This window comes from Schistocerca gregaria, chromosome 1 (assembly GCF_023897955.1).
Source record: "Schistocerca gregaria isolate iqSchGreg1 chromosome 1, iqSchGreg1.2, whole genome shotgun sequence".
Classification (NCBI taxonomy): domain Eukaryota; kingdom Metazoa; phylum Arthropoda; class Insecta; order Orthoptera; family Acrididae; genus Schistocerca; species Schistocerca gregaria.
The window spans coordinates 1,060,641,406-1,060,663,908 of record NC_064920.1 but is presented as its reverse complement, the minus strand read 5'-3'; the positions used below and the strand labels follow the sequence as shown (position 1 = coordinate 1,060,663,908).

The 22,503-nt window shown below is 46.3% G+C and overlaps 1 protein-coding gene across 1 annotated transcript in view; it reads right to left on the bottom strand.

The window, feature by feature from the left end:
• Positions 1 to 14,336, bottom strand: part of LOC126281296 (rap guanine nucleotide exchange factor 6-like) — a 758,425-nt gene extending 744,089 nt beyond the window's left edge. The window contains exon 1 of the mRNA XM_049980129.1: positions 14,277 to 14,336. The gene's annotated coding sequence lies outside the window, so the exon portion shown is untranslated. The remainder of the gene's footprint in view (positions 1 to 14,276) is intronic.
• Positions 14,337 to 22,503: the final 8,167 nt, after the last annotated feature.

Sequence of the window (22,503 nt, the reverse complement as noted above, 5' to 3'; positions counted from 1 at the left end):
ACATTTAACTCCGAGTCCGTAAAATTAATATTGGCGTATGTGGTAATTGTAACACCCACAGAGAGCTGGACGTATAGGTGAGCTGCTAGGTGTCATGCCTCGTGTAGCGCCAGCTGCTACTGCCGCTGCCGGTAGGGACTGATGCACACCACCGAGGCGCCAGCGCCACGGAGCTGGCGCCTGGGAAACGGTGTGGGCGCCCTCAAGGCCGCCACGACACGCCCGCCTGTGCACGCACCCACGCACCGACACGCACGCTAATAGGCCACACGCCGCGCACACAATTTGTCGCGACTAGCGGTACGGCTCTGGAGCTGTAACTGGACCAGACGAGCTCAGCTCAGCTGACAGACCCCGTGCGCCTTCTCGTCGTCTTCCAGCTATGTAGCAACCCCATCAGCTGCCTGCATACACGTGCCGCTCACGTGTTTCGCCGGATTCCAACTTTCGTCATCAATTTTCGGTCCCTTCGTTTGCGAAGTGACTACTTCGTTGTTGAAACATTGACTTATGGCTCCGATATGATTGTGTGTGTTGCGTAAGGAGTAATGCCTTTCTCAAGAAGCACGAGTTAGATAACGTAGACGCCGAAATGTACGGGTTGTGTGACTTACTTCACACGAGGAGCCGCTGCATCACGTCAAAGAGTATGTTCTGTGACCCTTCGGCAACGTGTTACGAGAAGTTGAAACCATAACAGAGTAACACTTCACAAACTCAACTGGAGACCCTTTTGTCCGTCGTTTTTTGGCTAAAGCCCCAATTTCGTGGAATTTAGGTTACTGACACCCGATGAATGTGTGCTGCGTCTGCGCACAGCCACATTCATAGATTGAGTTCGCTTCCCCCTTCGCGAACTCTAATATTTCAATGTTTTTACTAGGATGAAGACTGTTGGAAGCGACGCGGTAGTGCATGTGGATCCATAGGATTTTTGTAAAATCTACTCTGTATATTGCGATTTGGTAATCGGGCACGTAATATGTAGGAGTGACCATTCCAGGTTAGTAATGGAATCACGCCAATGGGGGGATCGGTGCCACATCGAACTTGTTAGAAACTCTGAAAAATAAGATTCGAAGTAAAAGGAATATTCATAGAAACATGTGATCTTGTCGGTTATCGGAAGGAAATTGGAAAATAATCCCACATATTATGGAATCATTGACAGCCACAGCCCACGATGCTTATATTGCGATAGATGGAAGCAGGAAACAAAGCGTGAACAGTAAGGTTTCTCCTAACTGTTCTCTAAAGAAATTTGTAGGCTACGTCTTTTATCACTCCTGCATTTACATCGATACAAACATTGGTGTAAACATACAAATAAGCTTTTAGAAAGGGTTATTAGAAGATCCTCAAAAACGCGTAGTTACTGGTACTATTTATTACAATATGGCAGGATGCATCGATTGTTAACGAATTTTCGTATTTAGTTTTTTTCGAGTTAACTTGTGTATTGTCTAAGTACGCTGTTGTAAGGAAATGGTACATGGAATATTCATGAAAAGCGCGTCGATCTCTCTAGGATTTCTTACATCTCTCAGTATAATATCGGCGTTTAAAGGTTTCACAAGGCAGTAACAAAATGAAAGGTAGTTTGTTGTAGATTCAGCGTAGCTTAGTTGTTGGAGATTAAGTATAGGGCAGAGTGTCAGGTTGGCGTCGTGTTGTATCCAACTATTTTCCCATCTTCGCGTCTTCTGAAAGATCATGACTAAGAAGAAATACTCTAACATTCAATATTATCTAAGTAAGAGGGCCCTCTCAGTAGTCAGTTTGTTCGATTTAGTGGAGTTTTACAGGCTGATGCCTTTACTGACTCGACACGAAAGTTGTCTTTGCCTCTTTACATGATCACGGGCGCCGCGACGGATGCGTAAGCTGCACACTGTTTCAACCAGACAGCTGCTAGTCATCCTCAGGTGCTTAGTAATGTGATGCTAGTCCCAATTAACCCTTGGCGCCTACGATGTCTAGCGTGCCAGCTCATTGGCGAGCGACTGCAGCAACACGTCAATAAACGCTTTTGAAGACGGCGAGTAGTTGTTTAAATATTGTGCAGCATTCGTATTAGCCGACGATGCCCGTGAGCCACTGACGCAGTTTTATCACTGAAGTCAAACCGCACATGCTCACTGAGACAAGTTTTTATTTGCGTGTACTTCAGACAACACGACTAGCATTTTTGCAAGAAAGGAAATGGTTTTTTGTAATAGATTTAACGTATGAATTTTATCATGCGTCCATTTCTAGTTTGTGAGACAGATCCAACAAAGCTGCCACTGAAGGGCGCTGCTGTCTCACATCAAGTTAACGAAGGTGTTCTACACTCCTGGAAATGGAAAAAAGAACACATTAACACCGGTGTGTCAGACCCACCATACTTGCTCCGGACACTGCGAGAGGGCTGTACAAGCAATGATCACACGCACGGCACAGCGGACACACCAGGAACCGCGGTGTTGGCCGTCAAATGGCGCTAGCTGCGCAGCATTTGCGCACCGCCGCCGTCAGTGTCAGCCGGTTTGCGTGGCATACGGAGCTCCATCGCAGTCTAACACTGGTAGCATGCCGCGACAGCGTGGATGTGAACCGTATGTGCAGTTGACGGACTTCGAGCGAGGGCGTATAGTGGGCATGCGGGAGGCCGGGTGGACGTACCGCCGAATTGCTCAACACGTGGGGCGTGAGGTCTCCACAGTACATCGATGTCGCCAGTGGTCGGCGGAAGGTGCACGTGCCCGTCGACCTGGGACCGGACCGCAGCGACGCACGGATGCACGCCAAGACCGTAGGATCCTACGCAGTGCCGTAGGGGACCGCACCGCCACTTCCCAGCAAATTAGGGACACTGTTGCTCCTGTGGTATCGGCGAGGACCATTCGCAACCGTCTCCATGAAGCTGGGCTACGGTCACGCACACCGTTAGGCCGTCTTCCGCTCACGCCCCAACATCGTGCAGCCCGCCTTCAGTGGTGTCGCGACAGGCGTGAATGGAGGGACGAATGGAGACGTGCCGTCTTCAGCGATGAGAGTCGCTTTTGCCTTGGTGCGAATGATGGTCGTATGCGTGTTTGGCGCCGTGCAGGTGAGCGCCACAATCAGGACTACCTACGACCGAGGCACACAGGGCCAACACCCGGCATCATGGTGTGGGGAGCGATCTCCTACACTGGCCGTACACCTCTGGTGATCGTCGAGGGGACACTGAATAGTGCACGGTACATCCAAACCGTCATCGAACCCATCGTTCTACCATTCCTAGACCGGCAAGGGAACTTGCTGTTCCAACAGGACAATGCACGTCCGCATGTATCCCGTGCCACCCAACGTGCTCTAGAAGGTGTAAGTCAACTACCCTGGCCAGCAAGATCTCCGGATCTGTCCCCCATTGAGCATGTTTGGGACTGGATGAAGCGTCGTCTCACGCGGTCAGCACGTCCAGCACGAACGCTGGTCCAACTGAGACGCCAGGTGGAAATGGCATGGCAAGCCGTTCCACAGGACTACATCCAGAATCTCTACGATCGTCTCCATGGGAGAATAGAAGCCTGCATTGCTGCGAAAGGTGGATATACACTGTACTAGTGCCGACATTGTGCATGCTCTGTTGCCTGTGTGTATGTGCCAGTGGTTCTGTCAGTGTGATCATGTGATGTATCTGACCTCAGGAATGTGTCAAAGTTTCCCCTTCCTGGGACAATGAATTCACGGTGTTCTTATTTCTATTTCCAGGAGTGTATGTGACGCGGGAGCGCTCCGTCTGACAAGGTGTATACGCGGACAACAGTTCCCGGGTTTTACCCGGATTTCCCGGTTAAAAAAATTTTTCCCTTGTCAGAATACACTATGCCCCTGATGGGAGTACACTGACAGGTCTAATTCCTTTGATGTTAATTTCTTAAATCTTGTCATTTACGGCATAAATTCCACTTCTAAATTTACTGTGGTGTTTCTGACTGGGAGGAGACTGAGCAGTGAAACCTGTTACTTTCACACAAACAAGAACGATCTGTCACACTACTGCACTTTAAAACAATTTATATGTAATTTATATCACACAGTCTCATACGGAACCTACATCCGCTTTCTTTTATATACTGTATATGATAAGATACTGTCATCCCCCTTCCCTTCTGTGTGAAAGGACGAATGAGCAAATGTGTTTCTAGTTGCATGCTTTATGATAGACATGCCGGTCTGCTAGAGAACAGTAGGGCCAACGACTGAACAGGTAGCTACGCTTTCTAAAAGAAAAGAGGTTTCTATTCCTAGTATGGTCCTGTCGGCCCCTTGTCATGTTGGTATAGGAAGCTGCCTCTCTGGTCACTTCCGTTTGTATTTGTGAAGCACCCTCGGTAGGAGCCCAGGGCAGTCTGTCCGCGGCGAGCGTCTGAAGTGGTAAGATCTCTGGATAAGCGCGTGTCTGCTAATTCTGTAGGGCAATGGATTTCTTAAGTTCAGCCTAACTGAAAATTTAATCACCTTTATTTCAGGTTCACATCTAAAATCTCTGATGTTATCTTAAATTACAACGCAGTGTAATTCGAGTGTGAAGTTCAGAATATCTGCCAGTAGTTTCTTAGTCACTACTTTGTGAACAAAGTGGAACCACATGATCCGTAAGTAAGATCAATCTTAAATGCTAATGTACGTGAGATTATAACGTCTCGTTTTGACAATTTTTCCAATACAGCAACTTTTCTTCGTCTTCAATCCATATGGGGGTGTACTTTGAGACCAGTATCACGTGCTTACACATTTGTTTGACCAATCAGGTTAATAGTGTGACGATAGTAACCAATTCGAGATTTTTCTTTTGTAATTTGCGTTTCGATGTAATTTATTGCAATTATCAAAATTCTTGTGGAGTTACACTCTTTGTGTAAACCACGTTGACCACGTGAAGCATGTGGTGTAAGCATCAAAGTAGCCCTCAGCTACTCTTTTCGAGAAGATTTCACAGACAACTAGTATGAATTTAGTACACCAGTGTGTGGTAATTTCATGACGGACAGCACTGCGCTACAACCGTAACTACTTTAGGTTAAAACTGAATCAGTTGGTTGTGCTTCATTTCGTCTTGCACATGTTATAACGTTCTTCGTGTGTTATTTTACGAATGCAGTGTTGTATTCAGTCTCCCAATCTTGGCTCCATTTTTGATGTGTTCCGTAAGATTACAAACTCACATTTTCAGAATCCTAAATAAGGCACCAGTTTAGTTATGAATCAAGTTTAATATGCTCAAATTTTAACGGAACAATGATCCATGTTAAATGTCCAAATATAAATTGATTTCTTTTTATTTAAACTCTTAACAACCAGTTGTCTTAAGATGACTATTAGAAGATTAATGTTAGTCTGGCTGGCAATTTGGTAAACTAGACCGAATACCTGGTGAAACAGTTGCTCAGTAATGCAAGGTTAACTTCCCCAGATAGCTAACAGCTTTTAACCCGCTTTTATGACCTTTAACATCAGCACCGCTTTCAGAGCAACTTAATGCATCAACTTTACAACATTTCTTCCATATTAGGTGGCGATATGCTTTCCCCTTCCATCCGTAATACTTACTTGAATGGCGAAAGATTTCTACACCGGCATGAAACTACCCAGCACAACAACGAAACCCAGCAAAAACGTCTTTGTCGCGTGGTGGCCTTGAGTATTTTTGGATTACGGAAGTATGAACTGGAATTGCAGATATAGCAACAGCGATTCCACAAAAAAAAAAAAAAACCCGTAGCTTCTTAAGTACTGAAGTACAGATTGCGATGCGCTATTGTCAGCCCATCAGCTCTTGTGACCAGCCGACGACAGCGGATTTTCTGAGCTTGGGACACGTGACAGCCAATAGCAACATCACCGTTATTATGCAGCGAGAACGCACTGAAGAGGGTAATGGTTTGAATTACTATACATACAGCATAATAAGCTTTCGCATACAATACTGATAGTCAAAAAAGTTTTGCTGATTTTTTGATTTCTGTCCAGGGGTGTGATTGGGCAGGGTTCTAGATAGAGCTTAAATTGCACCCTCTGTATATTTCTGACAAGCACGATTTTAAGATTCACTGCTGTTCGCCCAACGTTTCGTGGGTTATGTTGTTGTTGTTGGGATGTTTAAGGGGGACGAAACAGCTAAGGTCATCAGTCCCCCATTCCAAAAAACCGGCGAAACAAAATTTACGGAGCAGGTAAAACCCCAAGGGGGGAGGAGACGCCCCTCCCCCCAGTCACTGAAAGAACACCAATGTGTCAGCGAACACTAGAGACAAGAAGAGTACAGACGAACACTGGACAGAAAGAAACGGAAGAAAATAAGAGGGTCGGAGACTGGTTGACTGACCATGGGTACAAAAATTGGGAAAGAGTCAACCATCCGAATACACACATTAAAATCTGCAACCAATGAGACACTCGAGGACAAGATACACAGAAAGGGAAAGGGACAGGTCCCCCCTAAATGGAACCATAAAAAGGACTACCACGGATAAAATTTAAAACGTCGTCAGCCATGGAGGCATCGTCGCATAAAACCAAAGGCAACGTGCCCGGGAGATTAAAAGTCTGCCGGAGGATGCGCAGGCAGGGACACTCCAACAAAATGTGGGCGACCGTCAACCGGGACCCACACTGACACAGGGGGGGATCCTCCTGACGCAAAAGATGTCCGTGCGTCAGGTAGGTATGGCCGATGCGGAGCCGACACAGGACGACAGAGTCCCTGCGAGAAGCCCTCAGGGAGGACTGCCACACATCGGTCGTCTCCTTGACAGCCCGCAGTTTATTCGGAGAAGTCAGGCTACGCCACTCGTCACGCCACATCTGAAGCACCTTACGGCGCAACGCCAGCTGCAAATCACGAGCCGGGAGGCCGATCGCCAAAGTGGGGGCGTCGACCGCCCCTTTGGCCAGCCTGTCGACACGTTCATTCCCCGGGATGCCAACGTGACCTGGCGTCCAAACAAAGACCACCGAACGACCAGAGCGGGTAACGGCAAAAACAGACTCCTGAATAAAGGATACCAGAGGACAAGAGGTATAGCAGCGGTCGATAGCCTGGAGGCTGCTCAGGGAGTCACTGCAGATGACGATGGACGTACCTGAGCAGGAACGCATATGCTCAAGAGCGCGCAATATGGCCACCAGCTCTGCAGTAAAAATACTGCAGCCAGCCGGCAAGGAGCGCTGTTCAACATGGGCAGCGTGAGCAAAAGCGTAGGCAGGACGACCATCCACCAGGGAACCATCAGTGTAGACAGGCTCATAGCCTGAAAACGAGGCGACGAGCGCAAGAAAACGGTGACGGAGGGCCACATGCGGAACCGAGTCCTTGGGTTCCCGTGCCAAGTCCAGGCGGACGGACGGACGGGTCATACACCAGGGAGGCGTGGGTGCACAGGCCCGGAAGGGCGGCAGAAGAGGGAACGACCCCAGTTCCGACAGCAGGGACTGGACACGGACAGCAATGGAAAGCCCAGACCTAGGTCGCCGGTCGGGCAGAGGGAGGACCCTGGCAGGGAAAAGCAGGCGATGATTGGGATGGCCCGGTGAGCAATGCACATGGACAGCATAGTCGGCGAGCAGTCGGTGGCGGCGAATCCGCAGCGGGGGAACCCCGGCCTCCACCAGCAGACTATCCACGGGGCTCGTACGGAAAGCACCAGTTGCAAGCCGAACCCCACAGTGGTGTATGGGGTCCAACAACGTCAACACTGAGGGCGATGCAGACCCATAGGCCAGGCTCCCATAATCAAGCCTGGACTGCACAAGGGCTCTGTACAATCGCAACAGCGTGCTGCGATCTGCACCCCAAGACGCATGGCTCAGGCAGCGGAGGACGTTGAGGTGCTGCCAGCACTTTTGCTTCAGCTGAGTAATGTGAGGAACCCATGTGAGCCGGGCATCAAAGACGAGTCCTAAGAAGCGGCTAGTGTCCACCACTTCAAGTAGGTGACCGTCGAGGTAAAGTTCCGGATGAGGGTGGACCGTCCGACGCCTGCAGAAGTGCATAACTCGAGTCTTGGCCGCAGAGAACTGAAATCCATGAGTCAGAGCCCATGATGCCGCCTTGCGAACGGCTGCTTGCAGCCTGCGTTCGGCGACTCCCGTAGTCGTTGAGCTAAATGAGATGCAGAAGTCGTCGGCATACAAAGAAGGAGACACCGACGACCCCACAGCTGCAGCCAGACCATTAATGGCCACTAGAAATAAGGAAACGCTCAATACCGAGCCCTGCGGGACCCCATTTTCCTGTATATAAGATGAACTAGAGGCGGCACCGACTTGCACCCGGAAAGAGCGGCGCAATAAAAAGTTTTGAAGAAAAGCTGGAAGCTGACCACGAAGACCCCACTCGCGCAACGTAGCAAGGATGTGATGCCTCCATGTTGTGTCATATGCCTTCCGCAGATCAAAGAATACAGCAACGAGATGCTGACGGCGGGAAAAGGCCGTACGGATAGCAGATTCCAGCCGCACCAAATTGTCCGCAGCAGACCGGCCCTGACGGAAGCCACCCTGGGATGGAGCGAGGAGACCGCGCGACTCAAGGACCCAACACAAACGCCGCCCCACCATACGTTCGAGCAATTTGCACAAAACGTTGGTTAGTGTAATGGGGCGATAGCCGTCCACCGCCAGAGGGTCCGCACCGGGCTTCAAGATGGGAACGATAACACCCTCTCGCCATTGCGACGGGAACACGCCCTCGCTCCAAATGCGGTTAAAGATGGTGAGGATGTGTCTCTGGCAGTCCCTGGAGAGATGCTTCAGCATCTGCGCGTGGATGCAGTCCGGTCCTGGCGCTGTATCAGGGCAATTGGCGAGGGCAGCAAGGAATTCCCTCTCGCTGAAAGGAGCATTGTATTTTTCAGAACGACGTGTGTGGAACGATAACGGCGTCCGCTCGGCGCGCTCCTTTAGAGAGCGAAAGGCAGGAGGGTAAGTTGCAGTCGCAGAGCTCGTAGCAAAGTGCGTGGCAAGGTGGTCAGCAATGGTGGCGGCGTCCGTGCAGACAGCGCCATCCAGGGAGATTCCAGGGACACCCATAGGGGTCTGGTATCCATAAATCCGCCGGATGCGGGACCACACGAGCGACGGGGAGACACGGGAGCCCAAGGATGAAATGTACCTCTCCCAGCATTCCTGCTTACGCCGTGCAATAAGACGACGGGCCAAGGCACGGAGCTTCTTAAAGGCGATGAGGGTCTCCAGAGACGGGTGCCGCTTATGACGCTGGAGAGCCCGCCTACGGTCGCGAATAGCCTCAGCAATCTCCGGCGACCACCAGGGGACAGACTTCCTCCGAGGGAGTCCAGAAGAGCGAGGGATGGCAGTCTCGGCCGCAGAAATAATTGACGAGGTCAAGACACGGACCACCTCGTCAATGTCACCCTGTGGGAGAGAAGCAATGGTGGCAGCGGAAGTAAAAGCCGGCCAGTCAGCCCTGTTGAGAGCCCAGCGGGGCAGGCGACCAGAAGAATGACACTGGGGCAGTGACAAATAGATGGGAAAATGGTCACTACCACACAGGTCAGGATGCACTCTCCAGTGAAGGGATGGGAGAAGTCCGGGGCTGCAAAGAGAGAGATCGATGGCCGAGAACGAGCCATGGGCCACACTGAAATGCGTGGGAGCACCGGTGTTCAATAGGCTAAGGTCGAGCTGAGCCAACACATGCTCCACAGCGCGACCGCGGTCATCGGAGACAGTCCCACCCCATAGAGGGTTGTGGGCATTGAAATCGCCCAGAAGCAGCAATGGCGGCGGGAGTTGAGCCAGCAGCGCAGCCAAGACATGTCGGGGGAGTTGCCCATACGGAGGAATGTAAACAGAGCAAACAGTAATAGCCGGCGAGAGCTCAATCCTGACAGCGACTGCCTCTAAAGGCGTCAGAAGGGGTACTGGTGAGCTACAGACAGAGTGGTGAACAAAGAGGCAAACTCCACCTGAAGCTCGTTGACAGTCAGCGCGGTTCTTATAGTATCCCCGATAACCGCGAAGGGCAGGGGTCCGCATTGCTGGAAACCAAGTTTCCTGAAGAGCAATGCACAGAACAGGGGAAACACTCAAAAGCATCCGGAGCTCAGGCAGGTGGCGGAAATAACCGCCGCAATTCCACTGGAGAATGGAAGCAGGAAGGGACTGGGAGGGCGTTAAGTCCACTAAGAGGCAGACGGCGCCGCAGAGTCAACGGCCGCCACCGAGCGAGAGTCAGCTGTGTCCATAGGAGACGTCCCCGAGGGTTCCGTGAGGGCGAGATCCGCGGCAGAGGCGAGGATCTCCACCGCATCCCCAGAACCAGAGCTATTGACAGCAGGCGGTACTGAAACTGCCGGAGCGTCCTTCTTCTTGGACACGTTCCGGTCCTTCTTCTCGCGTCTGTCCTTTGGCTTAGAGGGCTGGGAGAGTTTCTCTGAAGGAGCGTCGGAGGCTGACGACGACGCAGAAGCCCTACGACCAGCAGGTGGATGAACCTTCAGCCACTGGCTGACATCCGGCGGGGTAGCAGAAGAAACGGAAGAAGGGAGGGCCCCGAGGGACCCCTTCCGCGAGAGAGGAGCCGGCAGAGACGACGCCGGCGGAGACGACGCCGGCAGAGAAGGGGGAGGGGGAGGGGGAGGGATCGAGCCCCCTGGTTTTGGAGCAGATGTCACTCCTGAAGCATGTGCGGGGGGAGTGACAGAAGGGGGTTTGCCCCCAACTGCTAAGGGGGCAACAGAGGAAGGCTTGCCCCCAGACACAAGGGGGGCAGACAGATGGACGCCCCCGAGGGCCAACTGAAGGCGGCACAGAGGAGGCGACAACTGCCGCCCGCGAGGGCGACGATAACGTAGCTGCAGCATAAGAAGTTTGAAGAGGGACAGGATGCAACCTTTCAAATTTCAGTTTTGCCTCGCGATAAGTAAGCCGGTCCAGGGTCTTAAATTCCATAATCTTCCGCTCCTTATGAAGAACGGGGCAGTCCGGCGAGCATGGAGAGTGGTGTTCCCCACAGTTGACACAGACAGGCGGAGGCGCACATGGAGAATCGGGATGGGAGGGGCGTCCGCAATCTCGACATGTGGCACTGGATGGGCAACGGGAGGACATATGCCCAAACTTCCAGCACTGGAAGCACCGCATCGGGGGAGGGACGTATGGCTTGACGTCACAACGGTAAACCATTACCTTGACCTTCTCAGGCAATACAGCACCCTCGAAGGCCAAGATAAAGGCACCGGTGGCCACCCTGTTGGTCTTGGGTCCTCTGTGCACACGACGGACAAAATGCACACCATGTCGTTCCAAGTCAGCTCTCAGCTCGTCATCGGACTGTAACAAGAGGTCACGATGGTAAATAATCCCCTGGACCATATTTAAGCTACTGTGGGGAGTGACGGTAACAGGGACATCTCCCAGCTTATCACACAAGAGCAACGCCCGTGACTGGGCTGGGGAGGCCGTCTTGAGGAGGATGGACCCATTCCTCATTTTAGACAAACCCGCCACTTCCCCAAACTTATCCTCCAGGTGTTCCACAAAAAACATAGGCTTTGTCGAAAGAAAGGAGTCACCATCACTTCTGCTGCAGACAAGGTATTGTGGTACATAAGGCTCCTGCTTGGCAAAAGATCTGCGTCCCTCCCATGGCGCAGCCAACGAGGGGAACGACTGAGGATCATATTGTGCAGCATCGAATTCAATTTTACCTCGCTTAGAGACGCTGGTGGCAGTGCGGCCACCAGCTTGCTGAGATTTATTGCGCTTCATTGCGCCACATCCGCCCAGATGCCACCTACTCCGAACGAGGGCTCTCCCCAAGGGCGCCACCCAGCCAAAGCAACGGGTACCTGGCCGATATCCCATTGCCCGGAGTCCCCGTGCCCCAGACAAGATGGGCACATACTCCTTGGCATGCATGGGGAGGAAACAGCTCTGGCATCTGTAGTGCGATCCCTGCGTGGTCAGGGGGCTACCACCAAGAGGGTACATGACGACCCCACCACAACGGACTGGCTACCGTGCTGGATTTTAGGTGTTGAAAGGGTCCACAATTGCCGTGGGCGCTAAGAAGGGGATTGCGCACAAGACGAGGAGGCAACCCAGAAGACATGGGGTGTAAATCCCTCCACACGACAATAGATAGCATGCAATATGGAGGTGCACGATGGACCAATAGAAAAACACCACGTAAGGCGTCCTTCCCCAAATGGCACGCACTAACAACGGAAATTTTGAAAATGGCAGGTCAAACCCAAGTGGGGACCATCACATAAGGCCGAAACTTTGAAGACTCCTTTTAGTCGCCTCTTACGACAGGCAGGAATACCGCGGGCCTATTCGTACCCCCGAACCCGCAGGGGGGTTTCGTGGGTTATCTGGCTGAATTTATGTTACGCCAAGCACTTCAACTTTACAGAAATGTGAATTACATGTGCAATTGCCCAATAACTCGCTTCGCACTTTTCTGTAAGTTAAATATACTTTTTGCCATAGTTAGTGCATAATTTGTAATCTGTGAGAGAAGTAAAATTATGAAAAACCAAGAATTGTTTATTTTAGCACGTGTTGCCACTTAAGATATGAAACGCAAATATGCCAGTGAACTATTAAATAACGGCGTAAGTGACTGGTCTTCCAGGCTGGAAATTTTTCTATGTAGGTGGTCCTCAGTAAAGTTTTGAATGATGGTCAAACGCTCCGCGATTTTAATTCATCGCGCATTCTCACAGGTAACAATTCATCTTGCGTAGAAGGAAATTTACTTCTGAAGTAACGCTTCTCAAACCACCATTCGCAGTATTTTCCCACGATCTGTTAGAAATGTAAACTGTTTGACATCACGCTCATAAAAACGAGGCCTACAAAAAAGACTCATTCAAAGCAGTTCGTTGTTACTTATCTTAGCATAGTAGCATAATACAGTCTTCCACATTTTTGTGGGTGGCAGACGCTTCTGTGCACCGTGTTTTAAATGGCGCATTTTCTTTGGAACTGAAGTTTTATTTTGGTGGTATACTCTCGTTTAGGTTTTATTGCTGCATTATTATTCTGTAGTGGCGGGCTAAAGTAAAATTCTTTGTTGCAGTTCTATTCTTACCAGTCAAAATTACTAGAATTTAGCTGAAAACTAAAAAATTCCCTGACGTCTCAAAAATTCCCGGGTTTTCGCAAGTTTCCTGTTCGTCCCAGCACGTATACAAGTTGACCTGATATTGTTTCTCGTCCGCGTCAACATAAGCTGCCTCGTCCCGTTTGAGGTTGAATGACAGACTCGCGAGAAGTAAATAAAATTAGTAATTTTGGCAATGCAGAATATACGTTTATTGGATGGACGTAATTTTCAATTAGAGGAATGGTGTGACGAACCAGCTACATAAGCAGAGTAAGTTTTAAAAGGGACTGCTAAACTACAGTATCCAAAACCCTTTGTCTCTGCCAAGTTTACCGCCACAATGACCTGTTCCTTAATGTCTCAGTTCTGCAAATCGACCACGTTTAGATGAACGTAATACATGAAACGTTTCCTAAATGAGAAACTGCTTCGCAACAACACAATTAAGTTTATAGCTGGCTCATTTGTTTACTGCTACACACTGAATATTGGTACGTACCCGTTTACAACGGCATCTCGACGAAACGCCAGTTTCAAAAAGCAACAGAAGATACGTTTCTTAAGGAACGCTCAAGACATTATGTTGCGTTAAGGAGACTAAACGCGCGGTGGTTTTAGTGAAGTCGGTAATATTTGTTAAGGATATTGCTGAGGCACATACAGAGCGTCTTATCTCTTAGTAAGAAGCCAATACCAATAGCATTCAATGTAAAATTGCTAACTGTTGGAATTTAGTACTGAGAACATATGACATCAAGTTAACGCTACTTTGTACTGTTTAAAATTACTATTTGTTGGTTTTACTGTGCATTGTGCACCGATCCCAGGTGACATGACGCCACGAGACCGTACTACTTCTTCCCCCCCCCCCCCCCCAACACACACACACACACACACACACACACACACACACACACACACACACACACACACTAGCGCGCGTAAGTTTCTCCTCTAAGTACTTTAAACATTGTCAGGCATATTGCATTGCTGCAACTGCATCAATTCACGTATGCCTGACAATGTTGTGTGTTAAGTACTTGGTTGAGGAACTGAGTCCACATCCCACACCCCTGCGTTGTATTCTACATACGCAAGCAGCAGTGCTCCCTTACAGCAAGGAGCCGAACTTTGAGACTTGAGACTGAGCGAAGCCAAGGAAACTCACGTGGTCTAAATAAGCCACCGATCCGTCCTATTGGTTGCAGTTGACGTCTCGTTACCTGATCCTGCAACAAAAATGAAAGTATTCAATACTGTAACATACATCAGATGCAGGACATATTTACTTATTGGCCAGTATTTTATGGACCATCCCACACAAAAACAAATTTTAAATTCTCTTATTACCTATTTTCTTCATTCTAAGCAATTCTGTGTCCCGGTACCATCTCTGCCACGAAATTAAATACCTTTGCAGCATTTGTGATCATAACTTGCTTAAGGAATATAGACACTTTAATGCAGAGGCAATGCAACTTTTCACCATCTTATTTTTATGCCGCCCGACCTTAACGTGAATTACGAAACTGAATTTTCGTCGTTTTACTGAACTATCTGATCTGCAGGAAAAGTAACACTGACAACGCAGTGGTCACAAACGGCAACTGTTCGCCGCCTACGAGATATACGCCGTCTTACGTAGTACTTTAGCGACTTTCGTCTGTTCTTACTATCTTATGACTGCAGAGTACCAGAACATTTTTGCTGTACAGTTTACAGCAAATAATATTTACTACTGAATTTAAGTACAAACTACAACAAAATCTGAATGCACGACGTCGAATACTGAAGGAATTGCAGTGAACCGGCTCACAGGTGTAATAATTTTTAGATTCACCTCCAAACGCATGAATAGCTTACATTTAAGAATTTGAAGGAAACTGACTTAAGACATACGACTGCACAGCTTCCTTTCTATAGAAAAGAAGAAAATTTGTGATCAGTAGAAACTGAATTATTCCAACTTTTCTCAAGCGCTTAAAATCTTTACGCCTCGACAGGACGCATTTAATCGCTCATTCTGTTATTCTTTCAGATGAATGTAGTAAGCCATAATTTAAACTGCGCTGTGAACATACTTGCATTGAAGAGGAAATATACGATGGATATACAGTACTGAAGGAGGTATGATAAACGTTTCCATAGAACAAGCAACCAAAATAAGTTACATCATCGTAGGATGATCCTTAACTGAGAAGGGGTGGCCACTATGATCTTCGTTGTGTGTTTAAGAGACTCACTAGTCACATTCGCATCGAATTTAAATACGCAATACTTAGCAAAAGTTAACTACTGCAGTTTTCATCTATGCTACTGAAGTCAGTTTAATTTCATGTATTTTTCTCTATGGAACTATTCTTTTAGTTACAACACTACCTAACAAAACTAACACACCAGACAAATCTTGCTTTTATTTTAGACGTCAGGACTGTTACTTCTTCCGAACAGCGACTGCATTGGTGTTTGTGAAACCTGTCACAATGAGTCAAAATAATCTTCCCTTGTAATACTTTTATTCAAGTTACGCCGCTACAATCACGCCTAAACTTCTGAACATTTTTCCTTTGGGGCACACCAAAGTACGTTTCGAACTTCCGCAACACCCTTAAGTATCTCTTAGATACAAAAAGAAATCAAGTACACTATTATATGCATAATCGCAAACAAAGAGGGTCCATTTCTTGTAAGGTTACTCCGAGAAACTGTACGGCGACAATTTTTTATGTTCTAGATATCTGAAGTATGCATGATTGGGGACAAAAATGTCGGCGGCACCCACGCATTGGCTAAGAAATGCTGCGCTAGGCAACTGATTTTTGGCATAAAGCTGAGTGCGTGCACTATAATACTGGAGGCGTCACGACTCCTCTTTTCCCACATATGGAGTCTGCTTCCGAATTTTCTCGCACAACCTTTTTCAGGATATAGTAATGAGATGATAAACCTTTGGACAAAAAATTAGATTGAAGTCAAAACTTCATACGACGTATATCTGAGTTTTTCCGGTGTGGGTAATTTCGCTGGCTCAGTAAGATGACATTCACAGTTATAGGAATATCACACTTCTATGGTTATACTTCAGGTGACTTTCATAATCAGTTCGTTGAACGAGTTAATTGCTCATTAAACTAGGTAAAATTTCTAACTCTATACACGTTGGATTTATCTGATTCTATCGTATAAAATACCCTGAATATGACTACTGCACTTAAATGTGGTACGGTCATTTTGTACTTGTTTACGCCCTTTCATTTTACAACCAACACTTCTACAATTATAGCGTTTCAGTTCTCAGAAATTTTCAACCGCCTGCGTTGCGTAAACTATTATACTGCGTTCATCATAAGAGTAAACCTGATGTAAACATTACATCACGTATACACCGTTTGCTTGGGTCTCGTTGGATTTCGTTTCATGTGGAGTAGAAGCCAAGTTTTGTGCAGTACAGTCAAGTACGATCATACGGATACGTTTTATGCTGTGTTACACGCACGTAGCCTGAGCGATAGTGTGAGAACAGCTTTACCTGCACATTTGAACTTTTACAGCACTGACCAGCCAGGAGGCCCAACTAGCCTGCAATTGTAAGAGCCAGTTACAGTTCAGATGTAAAAAGAAACTAGCAGGGGAAACAATTTAGCTTTCAATGTAATTTTATTTTGGAAGAGAATGAAAACATTCAGCCAGACTAGTACTACGGCACGCTTCTTAGATGAAGAGACGAAAAGCAGAAATGCTCTCGTTCTCACCAAATATAGTATTCTAATTACAAGCAAGAGATTAAAATTCCTAGCTGGAACAGGTAATTTTTCTTAGCGAGCTGTGTGTGAAAGCATGCAGCAGGGATTTCACCTTATTGCTTAATACTGAAGCCAATGAAGGTATCAATTACAGTCAGTCGTCTGGTAGTATTTTAGCTCCTTTATCCAAAAAATACACTTCAATTCTGGAACTACCATTTGTAACTATGGCTACGTTGATAATGAGTATCAGCAGAATCCACAAAATCACTCAGGCGCAGTATTTTCTCCTCTTATAACGTGCCGTTCTGTATCTCGCCAGCGTTCTGTGTGACATGTGAAAAAGCTGCGTGCTTTTTACTGCTGCACGTCTGGCAGCTTAACTTATTTCTCGGGACAAATCCCTCAACATGGCTCCAGGTCCGTTCTGTTGTAATGGTACAGTGGCGCATGAAAAAATGCAGCACTTATTTGTTGTGTTCGATGCTGTGAAAATTGTTTTTCATGTTTCTACAACACATCACTATTCGAGACTACATCGTTGCTGTAAAACCATGGACATAATCCGTATGGAGATTAGGTTTTTCAATTTGTTCTATAACTTATGTTTTCTTTATTTAAGCACACTTTATAAACAATCTTTCATAAAATATAGATAAATATTTGAAATGGGAACAAATTTCGCGTGCAATATAACTAGAAATATGGTACTGGCCATTAAAATTTCTACACCAAGAAGAAATGCAGACGATAAACGGGTATTCATTGGACAAATATATTATACTATAACTGACATATGATTACATTTTCACGCAATTGAGATGCATAGATCCTGAGAAATTAGGCTAAACTAAGCAGTGATCTAGTCTGTTTGAACTGTATCAAATACAGTAGACATCGCGGAATGTTAATTTATGTAAATTTATGAAACCTTTATAAACAACCCATATCTTGGCACTTTTTATCCGTGTTCCATACGCGTGTATCGCTATGGAAAAGAAAACGGCCTCAGCCATTTTCATACTGCGTATTAACGGCGCGATGATCAGAGGACAGCGTAAAGGGACTGGACTGCACAATTTTTGAAAAAAAAAATTACATAGCTAAAGCGTGATTAAGGAAAACGTTGATAGCTATTAATAAACTAGAATATATTAAATTTAACGTAACTTAGTACTAAGATATGTAATACGCAAGTAGAACCTACTAATAGTGTACCACCAACAGTGTACGTATCTTACAGCTTTTGACCAATCATCAGCATTGTGTTTGTTTACACATGTTTGATCTAATGATTGATCGAGTATGGTCCTGCAGGAGATGTAAGACGTTTTTGTGGGAAGTTAATGAAATTTGCTTTCTGAGTGACCTACGTTTTTCAATAGAGACTGCAGTTTTGGAGTGAGACCTATAGTGACCTTTTAATGAACCTATACCCTCACCCCTTGCCAATTAGGATTTTTAGTACTATCTTCATAGTACTGCATCCTGTCACTGAACAAAACTGTCTCTGCATGAATTATTTCCCTTATTCTACCTTCATTGTCCGTCTACTCGGCTGAAAGGAAAAAATCAGGAGACCTAACATTAGAAAATACGGGCGTATATTTGTTATGAATATTAACAGGATTTTGAAAAAAATTTGCCACTTGTAAAACAGTTAAGTAATGAGATCCTTCAGGAACAATGACAAAGAGTTGTTTATAAAGAGAAACAAACGCAGGCTTATTTGATTAGCACAGATCTGCAATGTGGTCACCCCTCAGGGTCTCATCGTCTGACAAGTTTCACAGTAGCTTCCGTACACCCGTACGCAACTTAAAACAGTTGTACTTGCAACTGCTTTCTAGCTTTTTATTGTCGTTTCCTTTCTGTGGACTGATTATCACTAACGATACCATTGGTGTGACCTGGCGCTGGATTTGTATTTGAATAGCCGCCCAAAACAAGGTACCAAATCTTTTCTACAAAAGTTAGCTTTTACATGGAAGGAGGTTACCAGTACTGGTAGGGATATTGGAACTGCTCTACACAATCCTTTGTTAGCGTAAAATTGTTCTGCTCAACACAAACTTTTTGGCAAAGTTGTATGCTTAAGCTAGCGCTGGCATCAAGTATGCCTCATCATGTCAGTGCTCAAAAACATACGAAGAGGGACAAAATAGCGTAAACGCTTGAGTGGCATCATGTAAACAACTCAGGGATTCTGGAAAAAACAGGGGACGTTAATAGCGACAAAATCACCAGATGAGAACGCAGAACAAGGTTTAACCCAAATTTATACACGGCTATTTTTCATTTTAATATTATGATTCTATAATCTTAAATAAATAGCCTAGTTTGTTACTAGTGAAGCAAATTTGTGTCTCGTTTTCATTGTGAATTATCACGAAGTAGTGCAAACAATAGCGCAACATAATAATGGTTGTACGATGCGAAGGTTATTAACATAATGCATAATAACGTAATTTAACACAGCACTTGACTTGCACATTCAGAAAGCATTCATTAAATACTGTCTTGGACTGGATCAATAACTTGCAGTGAGTTTATAATACTATATATTTATTCGAACTCTGCTTCAAAACGTGATTATCTTTTGTTATTTCAGGCATTCGGCTGCAGGTGCACCTGTCAGTGTAAAATTACATTGGATGCAAAACACATTGCTCAAAGACTGAATTACAATGAATAGTTAGCATCGTTGGAACAAAAACCTGTAAAACTTGCGCACAGTAAAAGGACAGAGGTTAAAGAAGTTGTGTCACAGAAATGCCAGTTGTAGTAACAGTACCGCCACGTGACACCGGGTTTGTCAAAAGCTGTGTCATGTTTATAACTTCGTGGAACACAGAAATTGCAAGAGAAAATAAAGAAATTGGAGTGTGACAAGAGGGGGCGAACATAAAAATCGCCCTTACGCTGTATCTGATCACCTAAAGGAAGCTATGCGAAATCGTATACGATCATTGCCAAAACGGAGGAGACCTAAAGTCGCCACGAGTTGCTTGTCTGCTGATCTAAATTTAAGAAATTTAGTTTTCTATATTTGGAGTACATCCTGAATATATAATCCAATGAAAAGAGATTTTCCAACCAGATTTCAATCTACGATTAAATCTCCTAAAAGTAGAGCTGTATTTGGGTATTAAGTCAGCAGAGAGATGAGAGAAAACTATTGAAGTTCGAAGTAGATTACATCATGCCAAGGTTGAAGCACCTTTTACGGCAACGAAGGAACACGAAAACAAAGCCAAACAACGTCTTCATTACGTTGTACTTTACACTGATTTACAGCCAGTGCTTTTTCGTCCGGTACTGTCCCACTACTCAGTGTTCTATCACCGGTAGTATTCATGTTATAATGAAACCGTACATAACGCTGGCCTAATGATGCAACGGTGTGCTTGTGCCCTTAAATTGAGGCCAGGCGAGGATCAGACGAAATTTCTTCATCTCCAGTTATCAGCCTCTTGCGTGGCGTATAGTTTGTACACTTCAGTTCCGAGTAAAATAAGATTTTTGTTTTTAGAGTTTACCTGGAAGAGTACTCTAGCACGCGTCGCGACAGTCTGTCCTTTGACGTTTCCAGGTCCTACATGATGCTGGTATGAGAACTCAGGGTTGGCACTGCTTGGGACGCCAATAAATCCTACTGACAGAACCGCAAGCTAAGAGGACACTATATTCTACACAGGTTCGTGGCAGCGATCCGACACGCGTCACAGGTATTATTAGCAGGTCTGCCTTCCCCCAAAGGCAGGGCAGGTAGCGGCGTGTATTGAATTATCTCCAGCTGCCAAACCGCGTAGGTGGACAGCCTGCTCGGGGTCTTAATTCCTCGTGATGCATTTCTGCTCGTTGCGTTGAGCGATGAGCGCGCCAAGGCCGCTCTGTTTCTCTCTCCAGAGCTGACAAGTGAGACAGGTTCCCGACGCCATTTACGCACGCGTTACACGTTCCAGTTGCTCTAAAAACCTGATTAGCTCGAAAGTTAACTGCTGCCAGAAGGCTTCCGATGATCTGTAACGTGAGACGGAGTTTTTGAGCAATGTGGCGTTCTGGCGAAGAATATTCTCATTCTGGAAGTTTGAAATTTAATCATTGTCCATCCATCCAACTTTACTTAATCCTGCAAAGAAGGAACTACTGAGTGCGTAATTGTTGGAAATTGCCGTTTTCGTGTATTCGCCTGAAGAATGACGGGGGGAGAAGAGGGTAGGTGGGCGTTGTGAATTCAACGACTGAATGTAAACCACGTAGCCAGCCGAGGTGGCCGAGCGGTTCTAGGCGTTTCAGTATGGAACCGCGCGGTCGCAGGTTCGAATCCTGCCTCGGGCATGGATGTGTGTGATGTCCGTTGGTTAGTCAGGTTTAAGTAGTTCTAAAGTTCTAGGGGACTGATGACCTCAGGAGGGAAGTCCCATAGTGCTCCGAGCCATTAGAACCATTCTTTTAAACCACGTAAATCGTTCAGTGAGTCAGATACGCTCGAAATCAGAAACATTTGTTGCGATTATTCTTTTTACTTTTATGTTACTATTTCTTTGATTCCTTCGTGTACCGAAATTTTTGTTGTTTCCTTACGGTACTCTTGAGAACTCTACATTTTACAACACACAGATTTTGTTCATAGGCTGTCTGAAGCCTTCACAAATACATATTTTTCTTGTAAATTGAGGGCAGTGCAAATATTCTGTAAACAGGAGAATTCGAGGCCGACAGACTGGTTCACTTGTATGCAAGAAGTAATGCTGCGAGGCAGGCAGAACCAGACTGGCAATGATGGAGTCATATGTTGGCTTCCTGCAAAAATATTCTGAAAATGACTTACGCTCTAACCTATAGTTAGATTGGAAAAGAAATTAGTTAGGATTTTCACAATATATTAATATAAACCAAATCGTCATTTATTTTCAACATGTTTTCGAGCTCTTTCATGCTAATCTGTAGATGAAGCAGGCAGGAATTTCATATTCGTGTTTGTAACGTGGATTGCTTCTGGTGGCAGTATCCATTTTAACATTCACTTCCTACCTTGGTATTTACAGTGTTTATCGGCCAGAGTATTAAGCCCTACTCACTACGAATGCTTATGAACAATCCGGAACTGAATAACATGCCTGCCACGTCACATTTCGCCGTTATATCTGTATTCTATTTATGTAAAGTAATTGTATTCTGTAATGTCCTCAGTGGGTATGTTGAAGTTTTGCTTTAATGCTTAGGACTGAGTCATTCGGAGACAGCAGGACCACGCATCCGTATCTGTGCTACAGCGTCCAACACGGAAGTCTGCAACGCCGATCATAGGTGCAACAAAATGGACCATCGGTAAGTGGCTTACTGGCCAGACTGTTGTACTGAGACAATCTCAACCCCAAATAACGCAGAATAAAGAAATTTCGCAAATACATTTGTCTATGTGATTTCAAGATCGCAGGTTAATGTAAGTCTGATAAGCGATAGCAAACGTGAAATGCCGGGACAACGATAACCGGTGTAATCGCCAGCATGTTGAATGCAAGCACGTAAACGCGCATGCTTTGTTTTGTACAAGTGCCAAATCTCAATCTGTGGGAGTTCCAGGTCTATTGCTGCTCCTGAATACAGGTACGGTTAATGCCGTTTGTTGAGGACGATGGGGTGGTT